This window comes from Lytechinus variegatus, chromosome 9 (assembly GCF_018143015.1).
Source record: "Lytechinus variegatus isolate NC3 chromosome 9, Lvar_3.0, whole genome shotgun sequence".
Taxonomy (NCBI): domain Eukaryota; kingdom Metazoa; phylum Echinodermata; class Echinoidea; order Temnopleuroida; family Toxopneustidae; genus Lytechinus; species Lytechinus variegatus.
Genome location: NC_054748.1, coordinates 3376347 through 3388335, shown reverse-complemented (window position 1 = coordinate 3388335; position 11989 = coordinate 3376347).

Below are 11989 nucleotides of genomic sequence, written 5' to 3'. Positions count from 1 at the left end.
CTTTATTCTTTGATTTGGCGTTTCAAAAACAATTTCATCAATTTATATCAAACATTAGTAATTCAAGATTGAATCTTTTCAAGCAATTAGAGCAAACAAAATCATCACTAAACCTTGCTAAAAGGCTTATGCTGTTTACTATAACTGAATCGGTTGATATTTGACGAAGTTGGACGGGGAAACCTATACTAAACAGTGTTTAGTATAGGTTTCCCCGTCCAACTTCGTCAAATATCAACCGATTCAGTTATGTAATAATTCAATTTGCAACTAATTTGAATGACGAATGAGATCAACATTTAAATGACCAAATACTTAATTCAATTTAACTTTATTGGCACGCAATTTCACGGTTATCTCATCAAATTTAAAGAACGATCAAATTAAAATAGCTGAAGAAGTGTTTTCAAAATCGCACCGACCATTGCGAACTTTTAGGCATTCAAAATCATTAATATACAATCACTTATAGGGTATGGATAATGCTTTCGTTTTTTTTTTCACTTCTTCATGATTATGGAGATGGGCTTTACTTCCGGGGGGGGGGGCACTTACATTGACGAGTGATACCATGCGCGACCAATAAAACACGTAAAAAGGATGTCTTTTTCACGATAGGGCCATAGGCGGCGGAAGCGGGGGGGGGGGACGTGTCCCCCCCCCTAAATTTGTTGTCGATGACCTTTTTTTTTTTTTCTTTGCTTGTCAATTTATTTTTGCTACGTCCCCCCTAAAAATTTTGGAATGAGAACCCTTTTTTTGCTTGTCAAAATGTTTTGGCTGTCCCCTCCTAAAATTTTTGGCTTCCGCTGCCAATGGATAGGGCACGTTACTTACGTAACGAGAAAAGGGTGTAAAAAACACAAAAAAAATGAAAAGGGGTATCTATTTCGCTAGGAAAATTACGTGTTTAGGGTCGAATTTGCGGGGATGATAAAACAAAATTAAAATGTTTTATAAAGGATGTCCTTTTTTCCCCAACACTTCGTGTTTAGAGTCCGATTTGCACGAGATGTAGAAGGTGGGGTCGTACTATAAACCAAAGAAGGTAAAGCCGACGACGAAGATCCCGTAACAATAAAACATTCCTGTACTTGTTTAGGGGTTCATTTCAGGGAATATTTGCCAAGAGTATCGTCTTGTTCCCAATACTTGTTAAGGGTATGGTTTCACACGCCAATAAATGTTAAGGGGTACGTGCATTTTCAGAAAATGGAAATTACGTGTTAAGGGTGCTTTTCGAGACCCCAATGGTCGCGCATGGTATCCACTCGTGAATGGAAGTGCCCCCCCCCCCCCGGGTTTTCAAATTCGCACCGACCCTTGCCAACGTTTAGGTATTCAAAATCATTAATATACAATCACTTATAGGATATAGATAGTGCTTTCGTTTTTTTTTTCACTTCTTCATTATGGAGATGGGCTTTACTTCTAAATTGGATGTTTACAACTTTAATAGGTGTATCATCCATCTGACAAACCACCATCGGAACAACAAATCGTTTTTTTCCACTTTCGCAACTATTCTAAGATAAAAGATAAAAAAAGAACAAGATGATGAAGAAAATAATACCTACCATTGGCATCTACCCACTGACTGGCGGATCCAGGGGGCACGGGCCGATCCCCTTTATGGAGGCATAATATTTTTTTGTGGACGAAATACCCTTATTCTTTGGTAAAACTTTTTTTTCTGCTCGTCAAATACCTCGGGGAAAATGTGCCCCCCCCCCATTTTTTTTAATCCTGGATCCGCCCCTGCACTCACTCATCAAACACTAAAAGAAATTATTATTTTACAACCATATAGTAATAGGTAATTACGTCTTTATCAAACATACTGGAATAAACTGATTCTAACTGAAAAGATCAGAAAAAATGTAGGGTAAAGATAATACATGTGGGGTAAAAAATATATAGGGTTGACTCTCGCCTTTGAAACAGAGAGTCGTGGGTTCGCATCCAAGCCAGGGCGTGATTTCCTTCAGCAAGAAATTTATGGACACTGTGCTGCACTCGACCCAGGTGAGGTGAATGGGTAACCGGCAGGAGTACTTCCTTCCATGCACTGAGTGCCGGTGATGGTAGCTCGAGCTAAAGCTGGGGTAGCAGCGCTTTGTATCCTCAGGCAAAAGGCGCTCATAAATCGGTTAGGGCCCATACTTTGAATTTCGAATGTTCGTAATCCCGAAACAAGCAAATTGTCTATACCTCGATGTTCGTTAATCCGAACATTTGTGGTGTTATTCCGAAGGTTCAATAATCCGAAAACCAAATAAGGTTCGATGTTCCAAAGGTTCGTTAGTCCGAAAACGAAAAGTTAATCATTCAGTTTTCGGACTAACGAACCTTCGGAATTAAAGAGGCGAAACTCATTTCTTTTTCGGATTAACGAACCTTCGGAATAACGAACCTCACTTCGTTTTCGAACCTTCGGAATTACGAACCTCATTTTGTTTTCGGACTAACGAACCTTCGGAATTATGAAACCATCAGTTCGTCGTCGCTTTAAAAGACAACTTTGGGCCATTAATTCGAACGAATTTCTCTCTGAATTGAATTTCTACAAAATTCAAAGAAATGATATGGAACGGAATTTAATGATGAATAAATGAAAATGAACCATGTGCGCATGAAGGTTAACAAAACATTTCGAATTTATTTAAATGCAATTCTGGTGAAATTGGTCGGGGAAACCTATAAGTTTTACCAAATGACGTATCTTCTAATGATACTGTCATCTAATAAGGGTCCGATCAACTCGATTCCTTGGACTAGATGACGATAAAGCTTTCTTGGAAACCGTTTATGTTCGAGCTCTAACAGCTGTCTTTGTCTCTCATTGATATTGTGGGGTTGAAAATAAAATGATACAGTTTATGGGGGAAAATAAATGTTTAACTGAAAATGAGAATAACGGAAGCTCAATCACACATCAAACAGAAGCAAACGGAGAGGAGAAGAGGGAACTTAACTCGAAAGACACGGGAACAAAAATAGAACTTAACTCGATGAAGTCTGGTAGTGCACTGTTTAATATCTGGGGTCCACCCGCCAGTCATAAGGACCACTGGTCATAATACCCGCTAGTTATAAGGACCGCTAGTCATAATAGTCATAAGGGTCGCTATTCATAAGGGGCTTTGTTCATAGAGGTCGCTAGTCATAATCAACGATGGGGGTCGCCATTCATAATCAAACATGAGGGTCGCTAGTCATAATAAAGGAAGAGGGTCGCCAGTCATAAGGAGGAAAAAGGTTCGTTGATCATAAGGGTCGCCATTCATAATAGTGGATGAGGGTCGCCAGTCATAATAGTAGAAGGGGTTCGCCAGTCATAATAATGGATGAGGGTCGCCAGTCATAATAGTAGAAGGGGTTCGCCAGTCATAATAATGGATGAGGGTCGCCAGTCATAATAATGGATGAGGGTCGCCAGTCATAATAATGGATGAGGGTCGCCAGTCATAATAATGGATGAGGGTCGCCAGTCATAATAGTGGATGAGGATCGCCAGTCATAATAGTAGAAAGGGTTCGCCAGTCATAATAATGGATGAGGGTCGCTATTCATAACAATGAATGAGGGTTGCTATTCATAATAATGGATGAGGGTCGCTATTCATAATAATGGATAGGGATCGCCAGTCATAATAGTGGATGAGGGTCGCCAGTCATAATAGAAGAAGGGGTTCGCCAGTCATAATAGTAGAAGGGGTTCGCCAGTCATAATAGTGGATGAGGGTCGCCAGTCATAATAGTAGAAGGGGTTCGCCAGTCATAATAATGGATGAGGGTCGCCAGTCATAATAGTAGAAGGGTTCGCCAGTCATAATAATGGATGAGGGTCGCTATTCATAGTAATGGATGAGGGTCGCCAGTCATAATAGTAGAAGGGGTTCGCCAGTCATAATAATGGATGAGGGTCGCCAGTCATAATAGTAGAAGGGGTTCGCCAGTCATAATAATGGATGAGGGTCGCCAGTCATAATAGTAGAAGGGGTTCGCCAGTCATAATAATGGATGAGGGTCGCCAGTCATAATAATGGATGAGGGTCGCCAGTCATAATAGTGGATGAGGGTCGCCAGTCATAATAATGGATGAGGGTCGCCAGTCATAATAGTGGATGAGGGTCGCCAGTCATAATAGTAGAAGGGGTTCGCCAGTCATAATAATGGATGAGGGTCGCTATTCATAACAATGAATGAGGGTTGCTATTCATAATAATGGATGAGGGTCGCTATTCATAATAATGGATAGGGATCGCCAGTCATAATAGTGGATGAGGGTCGCCAGTCATAATAGTAGAAGGGGTTCGCCAGTCATAATAGTAGAAGGGGTTCGCCAGTCATAATAGTGGATGAGGGTCGCCAGTCATAATAGTAGAAGGGGTTCGCCAGTCATAATAATGGATGAGGGTCGCCAGTCATAATAGTAGAAGGGGTTCGCCAGTCATAATAATGGATGAGGGTCGCTATTCATAGTAATGGATGAGGGTCGCCAGTCATAATAGTAGAAGGGGTTCGCCAGTCATAATAATGGATGAGGGTCGCAAGTCATAAATATAGACGGGGTTCGCCAGTCATAATAATGGATGAGGGTCGCCAGTCATAATAGTAGAAGGGGTTCGCCAGTCATAATAATGGATGAGGGTCGCCAGTCATAATAGTAGAAGGGGTTCGCCAGTCATAATAATGGATGAGGGTCGCCAGTCATAAAAGTAGAAGGGGTTCGCCAGTCATAATAATGGATGAGGGTCACCAGTCATAATAGTGGATGAGGGTCGCCAGTCATAATAGTAGAAAGGGTTCGCCAGTCATAATAATGGATGAGGGTCGCTATTCATAATAATGGATGAGGGTCGCTATTCATAATAATGGATGAGGGTCGCCAGTAATAATAATGGATGAGGGTCGCTATTCATAATAATGGATGGGGATCGCCAGTCATAATAGTGGATGAGGGTCACCAGTCATAATAGTAGAAGGGGTTCGCCAGTCATAATAATGGATGAGGGTCGCCAGTCATAATAGTAGAAGGGGTTCGCCAGTCATAATAATAGATGAGGGTCGCTATTCATAATAATGGATAAGGGTCGCCAGTCATAATAATGGATGAGGGTTGCTATTCATAATAATGGATGGGGATCGCCAGTCATAATAGTGGATGAGGGTCGCCAGTCATAATAGTAGAAGGGGTTCGCCAGTCATAATAAAGGATGAGGGTCGCTATTCATAATAATGGATGAGGGTCGCCAGTCATAATAATGGATGAGGGTCGCTATTCATAATAATGGATGGGGATTGCCAGTCATAATAGTGGATGAGGGTCGCCAGTCATAATAGTAGAAGGGGTTCGCCAGTCATAATAATGGATGAGGGTCGCCAGCCATAATAGTAGAAGGGGTTCGCCAGTCATAATAATGGATGAGGGTCGCCAGTCATAATAGTAGAAGGGGTTCGCCAGTCATAATAATGGATGAGGGTCGCCAGTCATAATAGTAGAAGGGGTTCGCCAGTCATAATAATGGATGAGGGTCGCCAGTCATAATAGTAGAAGGGGTTCGCCAGTCATAATAATGGATGATGGTCGCCAGTCATAATAGTAGAAGGGGTTCGCCAGTCATAATAATGGATGAGGGTCGCCAGTCATAATAGTAGAAGGGGTTCGCCAGTCATAATAATGGATGAGGGTCGCCAGTCATAATAATGGATGAGGGTCGCTATTCATAATAATGGATGAGGGTCGCTATTCATAATAATGGATGAGGGTCGCCAGTAATAATAATGGATGAGGGTCGCTATTCATAATAATGGATGGGGATCGCCAGTCATAATAGTGGATGAGGGTCACCAGTCATAATAGTAGAAGGGGTTCGCCAGTCATAATAATGGATGAGGGTCGCCAGTCATAATAGTAGAAGGGGTTCGCCAGTCATAATAATAGATGAGGGTCGCTATTCATAATAATGGATAAGGGTCGCCAGTCATAATAATGGATGAGGGTTGCTATTCATAATAATGGATGGGGATCGCCAGTCATAATAGTGGATGAGGGTCGCCAGTCATAATAGTAGAAGGGGTTCGCCAGTCATAATAATGGATGAGGGTCGCTATTCATAATAATGGATGGGGATCGCCAGTCATAATAGTGGATGAGGGTCGCCAGTCATAATAGTAGAAGGGGTTCGCCAGTCATAATAATGGATGAGGGTCGCCAGCCATAATAGTAGAAGGGGTTCGCCAGTCATAATAATGGATGAGGGTCGCCAGTCATAATAGTAGAAGGGGTTCGCCAGTCATAATAATGGATGAGGGTCGCCAGTCATAATAGTAGAAGGGGTTCGCCAGTCATAATAATGGATGAGGGTCGCCAGTCATAATAGTAGAAGGGGTTCGCCAGTCATAATAATGGATGATGGTCGCCAGTCATAATAGTAGAAGGGGTTCGCCAGTCATAATAATGGATGAGGGTCGCCAGTCATAATAGTAGAAGGGGTTCGCCAGTCATAATAATGGATGAGGGTCGCCAGTCATAATAATGGATGAGGGTCGCCAGTCATAATAGTGGATGAGGGTCGCCAGTCATAATAATGGATGAGGGTCGCCAGTCATAATAGTGGATGAGGGTCGCCAGTCATAATAGTAGAAAGGGTTCGCCAGTCATAATAATGGATGAGGGTCGCTATTCATAACAATGAATGAGGGTTGCTATTCATAATAATGGATGAGGGTCGCTATTCATAATAATGGATAGGGATCGCCAGTCATAATAGTGGATGAGGGTCGCCAGTCATAATAGTAGAAGGGGTTCGCCAGTCATAATAGTAGAAGGGGTTCGCCAGTCATAATAGTGGATGAGGGTCGCCAGTCATAATAGTAGAAGGGGTTCGCCAGTCATAATAATGGATGAGGGTCGCCAGTCATAATAGTAGAAGGGGTTCGCCAGTCATAATAATGGATGAGGGTCGCCAGTCATAATAGTAGAAGGGGTTCGCCAGTCATAATAATGGATGAGGGTCGCCAGTCATAATAGTAGAAGGGGTTCGCCAGTCATAATAATGGATGAGGGTCGCCAGTCATAAAAGTAGAAGGGGTTCGCCAGTCATAGTAATGGATGAGGGTCACCAGTCATAATAGTGGATGAGGGTCGCCAGTCATAATAGTAGAAAGGGTTCGCCAGTCATAATAATGGATGAGGGTCGCTATTCATAATAATGGATGAGGGTCGCTATTCATAATAATGGATGAGGGTCGCCAGTAATAATAATGGATGAGGGTCGCTATTCATAATAATGGATGGGGATCGCCAGTCATAATAGTAGAAGGGGTTCGCCAGTCATAATAATGGATGAGGGTCGCCAGTCATAATAATGGATGAGGGTCGCTATTCATAATAATGGATGAGGGTCGCCAGTCATAATAATGGATGAGGGTCGCTATTCATAATAATGGATGGGGATCGCCAGTCATAATAGTGGATGAGGGTCACCAGTCATAATAGTAGAAGGGGTTCGCCAGTCATAATAATGGATGAGGGTCGCCAGTCATAATAGTAGAAAGGGTTCGCCAGTCATAATAATGGATGAGGGTCGCCAGTCATAATAGTGGATGAGGACAATGGTTTGATAACTTTCACAGTGGCGTACCGTGGGTCACGGCATGGGGGGGGCGCCAGCAAAATATTTGAATCACTGAGTGATTGCCAGTTATCATGGTTATACTGACCACAATTAGACCACAAACAGCGAGATTTTAAGAAATATATTTTAGGAATCCACTTAGAGTATGCATATCTCACCATAGTCATCTTATGCAAGTGCTAAGCGCTTGCTGATTTATTAGAATTACATCTGAACACATGAAACACTTTTTGCAGTCATTGCAATTTTGATTATCAAACGCATCTGACAAATATTGCGAGCGCGAAGCGCGAGCTGAAAATTTAAATAATATAGACCTATAGTGGGGCATTCTAAGGTTTCTTTGTAGGAATTAACTAGGACCATATACGTATTTCATTAACCAAATCATGCGAGCGAGGGATGAATTTTTTTGTTATTCAGATTAGGAGAAGGGATATTTTAAAGACAGATTTTAGAAATTCATGAAGAGCTGTCATATCTCACCAATCCACTAAAGCGAACGTAATAATGGAAGGAAATGTTTCATAGATACGAAGACCTTAACATGGGGCAATCACTTTTTGAGTCATGAAAAAGAAGCTATGTCACTAAATAAAACAGTGATAACTCAAGTGCTAGGAAACATATTTGGTTTATATTGACTTGAAAACGGATGTTTTAGTACAACAGGATTATATATCTCGTGAAACAGACAATGCGAGCACCAGGAACAATGAAGACGTAGGCCCTGGGCAAATTATGTTTCATAAAGGTATGATTACAATGTTTCTTATGTAATGTAACAATTATCATATAATATAACATTATAATGAATAATATTTTCCTCTTCACCGCTACGTTTCTCTTCCATTCTCCCTCTTTTCTCATTTTCCCCGTTTGTTTTTTTGTTCAGCTGATTGGAGGGGGGGGGGGGCCTGCCCCCCATGCCCCCCTTAGTTACGCCACTGTGTGTCCATACGGCAACCCCCTCCAATATTATCTTTTGTTATCCCATCATGATGATGGTTTAATGGATTTATTATATGTTTCAATTTTTTTGACATTCCATCTTAATCCCTTCCCAAAGACCCAACATTGATGAATTTGAAGAAACCGGGGTTTCTCTTCAATGACATAAGTATTTCGTTTGGAAATGGTGAACTGGCTCTTTATTTGCATTTTATGATTAAATAATATTGTTTTATTTGTTTAGCGGTATTTTAGGAAGAATTTTCACCAATAGAACAATTATCTCTTGTGATACTTTTTTCATTTCTTTCGTAGAAAGTGTGTGTATGTGTGTGTGTGTGTGGGGGGTGTTTGTTCGGGCCATCTCCCCCTCCTTGAAGGGGGGGGGGTATATCCCCATCCCCCGGGATTTACGCCAGTGCTGCTGCATGTTTGTAATATTTTTGCTGATTATGTAATTGTGTACATTTCCGATTCTCTATCTGGATGAGCGTGGGTCTAGTATTCTTCTCTATTCTATTCTTCAATAATCAAGCAGTCTTATTTATATCATTAGTTTTGGGGTGTAACAATTCAAGGTGGGGGATGTTAACTTGTTCTGATTGGTCTATAGGTAACTGTCTATCAAACTTTCTCTGGTATAAGGGGTGTGGTGATGCTCTGTGCAAGTGACTCGGGCTGGAAGTGTGAGTCCTACTTCTTCCTTGAAGTTAGCTGACATCACTGGAGGTTGGTCATTAATGGTCAAGGTTTAGGATTTAAATGGCATTGGGGTTTTTGGATTCTTAGATGACATTGGGGGAGTTTGTAAACAAGTGAATGTGAATGACTGAAAGGATAACAGGAACTTCAATACATACTACATAAAATACTACATAACAATTCAATGCGATTTACAGGTATGTTTACATGAAATTGATAAGTGGTATATAAACAATTGTTTAAAGATCAATGTTACTAGAATAAGTATTATGCTTATTTCAACTCGTTATTAAAAAAACAAAGGAAAATTTTATATAAAGCTTAATGGCAACTCAAACAAGTTAATTCTGTAAGATATTTAGGTGTTGAAGTTAATAATAATCTCATATGAAATGTTCATGTCAAACATCTATGTAGATCAATAAGTTAAATGCTTTACGACATTTAAGTAAAACTCTTAAACCAGACTTACATAATACTTTATTGAAAAAAATAATCAGTCATGTATAGATCATGCTCGTTCCGTTTGGGGTAATTGTTCATTGAAAAACAGGGAACTTAATAGACTGCAAAGGCGAGCGGCACGTATTGTAATGAAAGAATATGATTTTCTATTAGTTGTACAGATTTAACTGAAATTGTGACAATCTTTTGATACAAGGAGGGATTTTTTTATGTATTTTAGCTTCTACCAATGTATATATGGACTTGCCCCTATTAGACTCTGTAATGATATTGAACTATTTACTGATAGACATGGATACACGTAATGCTGATTCACTGAATGCTGTATTACCTATAAGCCAAATATTGAAAGTTTCAAGCAATCCTTTAAATTTAGTGCAATAAAGACATGGAACTCCTTGTCAAATGAACTCCAGAATATTTCTAACCTCCTACATTTCAAGAGGTCGTACAAAAACAAGTATTTTTAAATTAACAGTAGACTGACCTTTTATCCATATTTTATTGTATGTCTTAACTGTCTAGTTAATTCTGTATTATGCTGTTGTACTCCTTTCTTTCCCCTCTCTCTCTCTCTTTCTCTCTCTCTCTACTTCTGCCATATACTAAACCACACTATTTCTCTTCCTACTCTCTCTATTTTTTGCAACTTTTATTTTAAATTAAGCATATTCAGTATTTTAACTTAATTAAGTTTGTATGCATTTTTATTGTTATTTCATATTCTTGATGTAACAGGACCGTGTTGAAAAACAGTGTTTTATTTAAACATTTTATCCTGTATAAAGATGTTTTAATAAATGATTAAATAAATAAATCTATAAGAAATTTTTAACGTTAAGTCAACATTTTTCTTGCGACTTGACCTTCAATATCTTGAAATGTAATATTACTTTTCCTTGATATTCTGACTGACCCAGGAAACCGGGACCATGAGAGGCTCAATCCCTCCCCTTGCCGTCCTTTTCAATAAACCAGTACAATGTTACCCCCCCCCCCCCACAAACACACACAAACATTTCGAACTTACCTAACCCGAGTCCCCCCTCCCAATTCGAAACCATACCGCAGTCAATTTCAAAACAGCAAGTCGCCAAAGGAGAATGCATAATCATTATGGCTGGATAGGCCTATCTCATCTTATCCCAAATAATTTGATATCATAATTAATTGAGATATATTTATGTTAACGTTTGGATTTGAATAATCTGCAGGGAGTCTTTTCCTTGCAGTGATACATTTTGAGATTGCGCCAAAGTTATTAAGAAATGTTTCCAATAAATAAATCCTATTATATCTGGCGACCCTCATCCATTATTATGACTTGCGACCCTCATCTATTATTATGACTGGCGAACCCTTTCTACTATTATGAATAGCGACCCTTATCTACCATTATATATGACTGGCGAACCCCTTCTACTATTATGACTGGCGACCCTCATCCATTATTATGACTGGCGAACCCTTTGTTCTATTATGAATAGCGACCTTCATCCACTATTATGACTGGCGAACCCCTTCTACCATTATGACTGGCGACCCTCATCCATTGTTATGACTGGCGACCCTCATCCATTATTATGACTGGCGACCCTCATCCATTATTATGACTGACGACCCTCATCCATTATTATGACTGGCGAACCCCTTCTACTATTATGACTGGCGACCCTCTTCCACTATTATGACTGGCGAACCCCATCAACTATTATGAATAGCGACCCTCACCCATTATTATGACTGGCGAACCCCTTCTACTATTATGACTGGCGACCCTCATCCAGTATTATGACTGGCGAACCCCATCTACTATTATGACTGGCGACCCTCATCCATTGTTATGACTGGCGACCCTCATCCATTATTATGACTGACGACCCTCATCCATTATTATGACTGGCGAACCCCTTCTACTATTATGACTGGCGACCCTCTTCCACTATTATGACTGGCGACCCTCATCCATTATTATGAATAGCGACCCTCACCCATTATTATGACTGGCGAACCTCATCTATTATTATGACTAGCGACCCTCATCCATTATTATGACTGGCGAACCCCTTCTACTATTATGAATAGCGACCCTCATCCACTATTATGACTGGCGACCCTCATCTAACATTATGACTGGCGAACCCTTTCTACTATTATGAATAGCGACCCTCATCTACCATTATGACTGGCGAACCCCTTCTGCTATTATGACTGGCGACCCTCATCTAT